Below are 11,730 nucleotides of genomic sequence, written 5' to 3'. Positions count from 1 at the left end.
CTATAGATAATTAGGAAGTTGATAATTACTTTCATTAATAGAGAGTACCTGTATCCTTAAGTCTTTTGTAACTTAGTTCCTTATATACCAGCAAATTATTCTTTTTGTCTGGACACATCAATCATTATTAGATCCTTTGGGAACTGGAAAATAAAAGAAACTCCTTAAATCCTGAAATAACTGCTTAAATCCTTTGTACAAAATTTTAGTATTTTGTGGAACAAGAGAATATTCTTTCCATTTACACACAAGCCTACATGTCTCAATCACCTGAATTCTCACAGTTGCGCAGATTAGGAATCATGCATTAGAAGGCAGATTGCTACATGAGGCAAGCAGCCAGACCCTACAAATAACAGGACAGCTACAAATGAGAAAGAGAACAAAACTTATCCAATTAGAACTTGATGCAATTACTGATTGCTGTAATGCTCATTTTGAGTCAGTGAAAAAATGTCACATTATGATCTATACTTTTAAGAAAACATGAAGTTAAACAGTATAGAAAAATGTCTTCCAGGGACGCCTGGGTGGCTCAGGGGTGTAGCATCTGCCTTCGGCCCAGGGCATGATCCTGGAGTCCAGGGATCGAGTCCCACATTGGGCTCCCTGCATGGATTCTGCTTCTTCCCCTGCCTGTGTCTCTGCCTCTCTCCCTCTCTCTCTCTCTCTCTCTCTCTCTCTCTCTGTCTCTCATGAATAAATAAATAAAACCTTAAAAAAAAGAAAAATGTCTTCCAAAAATGGTTGAAAACATTTGGTCAAATGGTAAAATTTCAGTTACATCAGAACTTTTATTATCCCAAATTGCTCTGCAGTGACATGTCACTGTATTTGATTTGGTTAATGAGGACATGGGTTTACAGTATAAATTGTAACTTTTGTAACTTTGCCTACTAAATAAAAGAGAGATTGGTTGTTTCACCTGTGTAAAATTCTATTTGGGCATTATCTGGAAAATAATAAGATTTCTCTAAGCATAAGCCAAATACTTGGAAAATGGTGTGCTCATGAAATAAGTTTCATAAAAGTGATGAGTAAAAATATACCCCTGGCAATTATGTGTGGAGGCCTATTCACTAAAAATTGAAATTTTAGCAGGGTTTCTGGAGTGGTTTATTAGGTTAAGCAACAGACTCTTGGTTTCAGCTCAGGTCATATCTCAGGGTCATGAAATCAAGCCCCATGACAGGCTCTGCACTTAGCACAGAATCTACCTGGGGACTCTCTCTCCCTCACTCTGCCCCTCCCCCCTGCTCGCTGTCTCTCTCTCTCTCTCTCTCTCTCACTCTCAAATAAATAATATTTAAAAAATTGAAATTTTACCTTTTTTGCAGGTTTTTAAAGGCTCAAATTACAATGGATTAAATTATTGAACAATATCAAGTTGCTACCCAGTAATTATAATGCATAAAGAACTTTACAGGATGCTGTTTAGCTATTGTTTCATTTGATTTTCAGATAATAATCACAATAATAATGATGTTAGCAACAACAACAGTTATGTGTGGAACACTATCCTAATATTTTATATGGATTATCTCACTTACTACTTCAAAATAATCCTAAAGCTAAGTATCATTTTACCTAAGAAGAAACAGGTTTAGGATATTAGGTAACTAGTCACCCAGCTAATTATTTGCAGAGATTACATTTCCAACATAAGCAATACATTCTACATCACAATATACTATTAATTCCCAAAACTCTTTTTAGTATGATCATTTTTGAGAAAAATTAATTGTAAAGAAATTAAATAATTTCCAAGATAATTATCAGCAAGTAAACCCAAGCTTAAACTGAGACCTTTTTGACTAGTGATCCCATGCTTTTGTTATGTCCTTTTCACTTTCCCAGTTCAAGGAAGCACCTTATGTTTTCAAATTCTTAACTCAATAAAACCTCACACAAATAAACCCCCGCAGCACAGCTACAAAATGCCAAGCGAAGTGATCTCTAGGGTTTATAGGTAAGAACTCCTTTAAAAAAACAGAAATGCAGAAGTGACTTGGTCAATGACAGCTAGTGCATCAGGGGCTCTCTAGTTAAAATACCAGTCTCACTTACTCTGAGGCTTTAGCTCTAACTCCAGAAGCACACTCCTTTCTACATCTGATCTCAAATCATTTCTCATGAGCAGACAATTAGCATCAAAGTATCATTTACATAAGACAGGAAGGGAATGTGCTTATTATTTCGAGCCTGTTCCTCCTGCTGCAAATTTGTTAAAAGGAATGCCACTCTTGGAAAGGAAATTTATAGTCTGAGGACCAGTTTAGAAGTAATAGGAAAAAAAATGTAACATAATATAAAACATAATCCTCTACTTTCTGTTTGTCTCTGAACTCACTGGACGACTTCCCAGGTGAATGGGACGGACAGAGCCAGTGGTGGTCATTATGGCTGCTCAGGCTTTGGAATGATTCACAGCCTATACTCCACTTACCCACAGATCCTTATTAGACAGCCAAAGTAAGAGACTCACAAAAATCAAGGTGGCTGGGAGGTATGTTTCCATTTCTGAAGAGATATTCGCCCACCATCCTATGTAATTAAGACAAAAAAGTAGGTTGTTCATTGATAAGTCCACTGTGATATACTTCAGTGTTTAATTATGACATTCATCACCATTTGCCTTTGACTAAGAGAAATCCTGCCATATTTCCAGAGGCAACTAAATCCCAAGGTTGTATTAAACAATGCTTCTGGCCTAGGTAAAAACAGCATGGACTCTGGCTATGTCTGGTTCGTTAAAGAGCTCTTCCTGCGGCTCAACAGCAGGAGCCATGCACTGTGCCATTAGCAGCAGCAGTGGTACGCGGCCATCGCGGTGCGCAGCTGTGTGTATGCATTATGAAGCAGAGAATCCCTTTTCTGTTAAAGCCAGAAGGGAAACAAAAGAAGCTTCCAAATGTAGAATGCTTTCTCGTTTTCTTCCTATATTCAGCTCTTCACAGGGGCAAGTGGGAAAGAGGGAGACACAAAATAAAATTTCTAAAGCATAACAATTGTCCTGCAAATTAACAAGTCTTTGGTGACTCACTGGAAGAGAAAGAATTCTTCCATTTAAAGTGAATCCAATATTTGTAATATCATTTTTATCATACTAGAGCTACCTATTATGAATTCAAAAGTTGCCTTATGTTAACTTGTGTTATTTCATTACTGTATCACTTGTTTCGATTTTCATGAAGAATTTTCACAGGAAAGTTAACCCTTTACATTATATTTCCCTCTTGAATTTTGAAGTTTCAAACCAATAATATTGTTTTTGTTTTGCTGTTTTGTTTTGTTTTGTTTTGTTTTTAGTTTCCCCAAAGCACTTGTGGAGACCCTCTGTTCAGGTACCTTGGATTTGGAAGCTTTGGGGTATGCTCTGGTCATTGTTACACTAAGTGTACAATTTTCTAAGTACTTTAGGGAGTTCCTTTAGTTCATATAATAATGTTTCCAAAAAGTGTTATGTTAGGTACAGACAGTAGTTTTAAGCAAACGGAACTCCTTTGCAGCATTTCAAACTTAGATTATAAACTGAGTAGTGGTTAGGATCACAGTTTACTTAGTTATTTTTATGTAACATTTAGCCAAATACAAGTGTACCAAATACAAATATATATATAATATGTACAAGTCACATGTTTATTGTGTATTTTTCAATAGTAGGATGGTTTGTTAGTTTGTTAGTCTGTCTCCTCCTAAAACTGAAAAATACATATATACCTCTGAATCAGATATTCGTTTTATTAACCAAAAGGTAAATAATATTAAATTTAAGTAATATCTGGCCAAAAGAATGTTATCAAAAGAAGTTTACCACCCATGATCAACATTGCTTAAGACCAGAATTTAGGATGGACATATAAAACATTGAATGTGAGCCCTGTGATGGCAGAGAACATTGTCTATTTTGCTTACTGATGTATCACAAACCTCTAGAACCATCTTTGAAATAAAGTTGGCACTCAATTAAATATAAGTTGAATTTTTGAATGATTTTATTCATTTATTTATTTGAGAGAGTGTGTGAGTGGGGCCAGGGGAGGAGCAGAGGGAGAGGGACAAGCAGACTCAGGACACTGAGCACAGAGCTGGGCACAGGGCTCAATCTCACGACACTGACATCATGACCTGAGCCAAAATCAAGAGTTGCATGCTTAATTGACTGAGCAACTCAGGTGCCCCTAAATATAAGTTTAATTGTATTGATTTTTTACCATTTTTTTCAATCCACTTACAAATGCACAGGTTTTTATGATCCTGTGTGTGTGTGTGTGTGTGGCTTCTTCATCTAGAGGGACTCTTAGAACGGCTCTGGACCTTGCCCTTCCTGATAGCTATCTTTTTTTTTTTTTATTGCCTTTGCTTTATTTGTCAACCATCATCACATACTTCTAATGACACCTTCATGGCTTAAACTAGCCAGAATTCACATTTGCAACTTGCATCAAGGATCCCTAATAGAAATATTAGTTTTGTCACAAACTATCAGTCTCAAAACTCTATCCAATAGATGTAGTAATCCAGGACATTGTTGAAGGGAGGGGAGTGTGTGTGCATGTGCTAGGGAAAGTGGTTACTTTTTGTTTTGATGTTTAACTCTTTAACGTGGACCAAATGGGATTATATTGCTTACAACCACCTGGATGTGAAGTGAGCAGCCTTACTGAATAATATTTAATTATTGCTTAGACTTAGAGATGTGCCATATGGCTGCTCATTAATTGCTCATAATGATGCTTTAACTACAAATAATTGAAGTAACCAGGCCTTGGAGCTCTCTTAATTTATTTCCCAACCACTTCAGCCATTCTCTCGGATTCCTCTCCATACGGCCACCTCACTCCCTCAACCAGCCCATTCTTCCAGGCCAGAATTTCAGCCAGCCATGGGAGGAAGCAAGCCCAAACAACTCCTGTTTTCCTACTTTTCCCTTTGTAAGGTAGCTAGCCATTTACCATCTGAGAGGTCAGTCTCCCAGAAGGTCTCTGAAGCCAGAATACTTAAAAGGCCAGTATTCTTTTATGAGCAAAAAGCACATGCAGAATAGCCACATGGGCTAAATCCTATGCTTTTGGATCACTATGTTCTGCTCAGAAATCATCAAAGCCTTTTTATACCAGAAAAGTAACTACAAAACCTGCTGTGTGCACACAGGCTGGGTTTTCCTTGAGAAATTGGATATTATTATCAGTATCAGGACTTTAAACAATGGGTCATGACCCATTAGTGGGACTTAAAAATCAATTTAGTGGATTGAAGCCAGCATTTTGTTAAATGTTACTTAAAGTTTTGGAATTAGATTCTGTTGCTCTAAAAAAAAGAATCCTCATTTCACTTAAGCTTCACAAAATAGGTAAAGCTGAAACAAGCTATATAGATGTTCTGCGTAGGCAACACTCACAAAACGTGCCAAGAAGTCAATTTTGTGACCATGTTATGGTTCAAAGACATGTAAGCAATGCTGTGTGCCCTCCAGTGGTGCCTCATTCTTGGAAGGATGCTGGCTGATAGGCTCATTTGTCCTTCTATGCTGCTGAAAGAATGAGCATGCTGTGAACATGTAAAAATATACTCAAGTGATAATCTTTGTATATAACTATTTATATTTTTGAGCCATGGATAAGTACCAGATTGCCTTTCTAGGTATGGAGCTTAAGATGAGTATTAGGATTATCCTTTTTTTTTTTTTTTCAAATGAGGAAACTGAGGACCAAGGGGCTAGATAACTTGGCTAATAAGCAGCAGAGCTTAGAGACCTTTGGTCACCACAGCTCTACACTGCTTTTTTACAAAACTGTTCAGGGGTCAAGCCTATGACCTCAAAGCACAGCACCGAGTTTATTCAACTGTGTAAAAGTGCTCCATCAGTGCATCCTGAGCAAATGGTCACAGCTCAAGAACAAAACAGGGGAAGGAGTGTGGATCTCAGACGTTTCTTTGCCCAAATTCTCTTTTTCCTGAGCTGCTCTTTCTCTCTCTCTCTCTCTCTCTTTTTTTTTTTTTTCCAGCTTCACCAAAAAGAACTGCCTTGTGTGGGGTAACTATAATTTAATTTAAAAAGTTTGCTGAAACTCTCTCACCTTTCTTTTTTCCTTTGTGTAGTCTTCAAGATTTCTAGCTCTCATGAATTTCCTGATATCTTTTGTCTCCTCCATCTAATACAAAACTGGTTCGCTCCTACTCTGAATCACACTGTTTTCACTTATTAAATCTTCCATTTTTAATTTGCCTACTGAAGGCATTTGTCTATTACAGCTTAAAAATGCCATGACTTAATGACACCTAATAGACTGAGAAAAAAATTAAATCTAAACTATTGAAAACAGTCAGCTTTTTAAAAATATATATCATAAAACCACTCTCCAAGAATGCCCTGGAGAGCAAATTAGATAGATGGCTGCAGTTCAATAAAAACAACTTTGAAATGTATTGGGACTGGGTTATTACATGCTTCTGCTGCTTACAGCCGGCATATTTCCTCTTTACTGTAACTCGTAAGTTCAAGCTACAAATACTTCCTATTGACCTGAACTTAGCTGCACTTCAGGGTCCTTCTATCTTGACTGCCAGCTGCCTGCAGTATCTGCTAGAGGGATTTGGTAAGCTTTTACGATGACTCAGATTTTTGTCCATATAAGCCATGTTTTACGTTGGACAAGTGGATTTTATTTTATTACGTTATTAAGATCCTACAGAGTGGTAAGAAAACAGATGACACAAGAAGGTGGATGACATGGCACAGGGATAATCGTTTGCATCAGAAAGGCAAGGAGAATCAGATTCAAATTTTTGTTTCTCGCTATAACCATGCTACTTCCCACCTGGCCACTCCTTCCTCCACCTCAATGACTCTTGCCCCCTATTTCCCTTTGCCTTCACCATTGTCATCTGCATACTTTCCTTTCTTCCCCTATTTCAATGTTGAGGTTGAAAGGGAGCTGAATAGTCCAATTGGGGCTAGGATTGAAAAATGAGAGGGAAGTATTGCATAGTTCATGTGGGTACCCATTTCAAGGTACACATTCATTTGTTATGTAGACCCTCTAATCCTGCCAGCCACACTATGCTATGGTTTAAAGTATAGGACCATCTGTATGAGAGGCAAGATAGCATTGGATAGAAACGCTCTAACTCTGGAATCAGATGGACTGGGTTCAAATTATATTTCCATTAATTACTAACATGACCTCAGACAGGTTACTTTGCTTCCCAAAATCTCATTTATAAAATAAACAATAATAGGTACTTCATAGAGTGTCTGAAAATTAAATGAGGTAAGAGATATAAAATGTTTAATAAATGGCATATTGTGAGGACTCAATATATGCTATTTGAATTTTGTACTACCACTTGCCCCACCATCACTACTGTACCACACACTAGTGGAGTGATAGGAAGAAAACAAAGTTAGGTAGAGCTGTGACCACAACAGAAAGTCCACTACTGGGAGGAAAGGCAGAGAGGTAGATAAAATCATGGAAAAGGCAGAGAAAGATGGAGCTCAGAGGGTACATGTATGTGGGCTACAGTTCAGATGAGGTGGGCAAGATGAGAGAGCACTTGCCTCAGAGGGGCTTAGCAAAAAGAGCCCTGGACTCTGGTCACAGATCACACACTAACTGGTGAGAGCGCCAGGGCAGTCTCAGGTGCTTTGCCTCTTGTTCAACTTAGAGAACATAAAATGAAGGGCTAAACAGACCTCTGATGCCCCTTTCAGCAGGTGGATATTGTGGCACACACCATGAGTGGGTTATAGTCAGTGAAGGTGTGGAGAATCTAGAGGCAGGGGAAGAAGGAACACTGCAAGGCAGAGACAGAAGGGAGAAGGTATTAAATACATTGGATAATGGGAAATATGGGAGGTATAGAGACATCCAGAAGAAAAGTAATGAACACTGAATGCAATTTTTCCCATTTTCTTTAATGCCAGTGCATTTGTAGGAGGAATCATCCCACATGGGTACATCAAGGGTAGTTCCTCAAATATCTGAAAGTATATAAGGAGCTTTCCTCACATGAGTAACTGCCCTCATGAAACATAAAACAGTTCTGTGGTTGTTAGATATGGTATCACCCAGTGGCCTTAGGTTAAGCTACACACACACACACACACACACACACACATTTCTGGAAAATACATTATCCCTAACCCCAATCAACCACCCTTATCTAAAACTAAACTTAATTACTTAAATTGAAGTTGTTAAAACTTCTAGTTAATTAAAATTTCTATATAAATACAAATAGGATTTCACACATATCAGCTGGCTGGTTCAAAATAAGAGGCTCCCGAACAGCATTTTAAAATATTCTCCCACAAAAATAACCCTGAATAATTATTTAGTCCCATAACATTCTGTTGAAAACTATCTTCCTGGAGCGCTCAATGAGCAATATTAAAACAGTAATATGCTCAATCATTTGTCTTTTTCCCCTTTGACTTGTTCCTCTCACATACACAAATAAAATGGCATTAGGAACACCTTAAAGTTTTCTTTCTTTAGCTTGCATTGTATTTTCTTATAATTATATATGTATATATAAACACATTGTGCGTATGCATGTGTGTATATTTTTTAAGCCATCCAACACTCATGCACTCTTCATCTGGTATCAGATATCTGCAGATATACCCTTCTTGACTTTATAGACAATATGGGATCCAAACCAAATCAAAGCAGAACACATGAATCAGGCGTACAAAAATCAGCACAGTATGTGACTTCCAGGCAATTCTGGTTCATTAATGGGCATATATTGCATCAGATCCTTTGAGATACAATGAGGATTTTGCTTGGACATTTGAACTTGAGCAGAATACTGGGACTACTTGTAGTATCTTGCCTCCATTATAGAAATCTTGCTAGGGAAGTAAGCATACACAGAGGAAACAGGCCTGAGAGATGGAGCAAGAGACTAATTGATTCCTGTTCCTACCATTTGAGCCCTTACCTAAAGCTTGAATGAGGTCAGCCTTACCCTCAAATTTTTCAACATACTCACTTTTTGCTTATAAGAAAAGACTGTTGAAAAATAAAAATAAATAAAAATTTTAAAAAAGAAAAGACTTATTTTAAAGAGATGAATATATAAATATATCTAATACAAATGAGATAAAAAAACACATTAAGCTTTATTAAATAAAATAATTATTTTCTAGTTGGAAGATACACTGAAATCTGACATTAAATCTGTGCATGCTCTTCCACACATGCACACACCCATCCATGCACACATACAACGTGGGCTGACTTTGAAGTTGAAAAAGGCCTGTGATATTTTTTATTTCAAGCATCAGTGACATTTTATTCTTTCTCACTAAAGCCTTGATGTGGTCTATTCTTTTTTTCAAACTAGCTTTTCATAGATATTCCTATTTCTTGGCTTACCAATGACAATTACACCATTCTGAGATATTCAAAGCATGGCCCTTCCAGCACGTAAAGACCTTAGGTTTTAGAAACCTAAATTTTCAGTTTGCCTTTTTATTCAACAGTCACTTAATTTTGCCAGTGATATTTCCTTTGAAAGAAACAGTTCACACTTTCTTCCTATCCAGTTTTTTAAGCCAGATATTTTTCAGGTAGATCACAGAGATAGCTAGCCTCAGATGAGAAAATTGTTCATTTTGAGGATTATCACAGGAACAATTTTCATTTACAGATGATTTTCTCTCCAAAATTTAGTCCCTCTCTGAATGACCTCTCTCTGGTAAATAACCCCAGCTAGTATGTCCAAGTATATCTGTAAGAAAACACACACATTTATTCAGATTTGTGGGGTGTCCCCAAGCACCCATCCTTGGCCTTCTTTCCCTTACTACATGTTCCTTTCTGGATAATTTCATCTATTCTCATGGCTTCAACTACCACCGAAATGCTGATGATGTGCAAATATATTTATCTGGCTCATTGTCATTTTCCAAATTCAGTTCTGAAATTTCTGAGTTGTCCCAGAGAATGCAAACCTTTAGCCAGACTCAGCAAGAAAAAAGAGAGAAAGGACCTCCAAAAAATAAAATCAGAAACAAGAGATGAAAAGCCAAAACTGGGCAGCCCAGGTGGCTCATCGGTTTAGTGCCGCCTTCAGCCCAGGGCCGGATCCTGGAGACCCGGGATCAAGTCCCACATGGGGCTCCCTGCATGGAACGTGCTTCTCCCTCTGCCTGTGTCTCTGCCTCTCTCTCTCTCTCTCTCTCTCTGTGTGTCTGTCATGAATAAATAAATAAAATCTTAAAAAAAAAAAAAGAAAAGAAAAGCCAAAACTGACACCACAGAAATACAAAGGGTTATAAGAGAATACTATGAAAAATTATGTGGCAACAAATTGGACAACTAAAATAAATGGAAATATTCCTAGAAATACACGATCTTCCAAAACTGAATCAGGAAGAAATAGGAAATCTGAACAGATCTATTACTAGTTATGAAATTAAATCAATAATTTTAAAAAACTACCAAAAAATCAAAGTCCAGAACCAAATGGTTTCACAGGTAAATTTTTCCAAACATTTAAAAAAGAGTTAATAGCTATTCTTTCCATTAGGTTTCTAATAAAACTTCTCCCTATAAGTCAGGCAATATAATAGTTTTCTAGAGCTTCCATAACAAAGTACCACAATCTGTGTGGCTTAAACAACAGAAATTGATTTCCTCACAGTTTGGGAGGCTAGAAGTCCAAAATCAAGGTGTTGAAAAGTTTGATTTCCTTGGAGGTCTCTCTCCCTGGCTCATAAATGGCCATCTTTCTCTGGTGACTTCATACCATCTTCCCTCTATGGGTGTCTGTTCTAATGAACTCTTCATATGAGGATACAAGTTATATTGGATTTGGGACCATCCCAATGCCCTCCTTTTAACTTAATAACCTCTTTAAAGACCCTATGTAGTCATATTCTCAGATACATAGGGTTAGAACTTCAATATGAAATTTGACCATAACAGGCAACATAACAGGATTTTTTTTTTCTGAGTCAAATACCTGAGAACAGGGTGGATCAAGGGCAGTGTGATATAGTGAGAACTATCCGTCTCAGGTATAGTCAATTATGGGGTGCATTATATGGAGAGAATTTAAGCAAAATAGTACACTGGACTAAACATTGATTTTTTTTTAATCCCCATGTTGTGGCAAGTCTAAATAATGCCAGTGATAAAATTCTCCTCCTTCAAAAAAATTTTCTAAGTTCTAAATAATTGTCATGCTTATTCTTGAGTTTTAATAATATATGCACAAGTTTCAAATTAGCCTATTTTATGACATACTATAATAAATATTTTATTCTTCATGGAAATTAACCTGAGAATCTAGTTACATAGTTAACTCTCAACATACGCAGATACCTACACCTGTTTCTTTTTTTAAAGATTTTATTTATTTATTCTTGAGAGATACACAGAGAGAGAGGCAGAGACACAGGCAGAAGGAGAAGCAGGCTCCATGCAGGGAGCCTGACGTGGCACTCAATCCCGGGACTCCAGGATCACGACCTGAGCCAAAGGCAAGGCGGACACTCAACTGCTGAGCCACCCAGGCATCCCTACACCTGTTTCTTTAAAAAGTAACTTTGAATGAAATCATATGGCATGTCCTTCTCTGAGCTATTTCACTTAGCATAATACTTTCTAACTCCAACCATGTCATTGTAGATGGCAAGATTTTATTTTTCGATGGCTGAGTAATATTCCATTATATATATATATATATATATGAAGATGTGATATATATCAT

General features: G+C 37.2%; 1 long non-coding RNA gene across 1 annotated transcript in view; it reads right to left on the bottom strand.

Annotated features, from left to right (window-relative positions):
• The window catches only part of LOC111091595, a 37,045-nt gene that overhangs the window by 539 nt on the left and 24,776 nt on the right, over window positions 1–11,730 (bottom strand). The window contains exons 4-5 of the long non-coding RNA XR_005375349.1: window positions 2,486–2,544; window positions 49–143 (exon numbers count right to left, since the gene is read on the bottom strand). This is a non-coding gene — a long non-coding RNA (uncharacterized LOC111091595). The remainder of the gene's footprint in view (window positions 1–48; window positions 144–2,485; window positions 2,545–11,730) is intronic.

The sequence above is a fragment of the Canis lupus genome, chromosome 21, assembly GCF_011100685.1.
Source record: "Canis lupus familiaris isolate Mischka breed German Shepherd chromosome 21, alternate assembly UU_Cfam_GSD_1.0, whole genome shotgun sequence".
NCBI classification, from domain to species: domain Eukaryota; kingdom Metazoa; phylum Chordata; class Mammalia; order Carnivora; family Canidae; genus Canis; species Canis lupus.
Note: the sequence above shows the minus strand (reverse complement) of the source record. Positions and strands in the feature narration are given on the sequence as shown.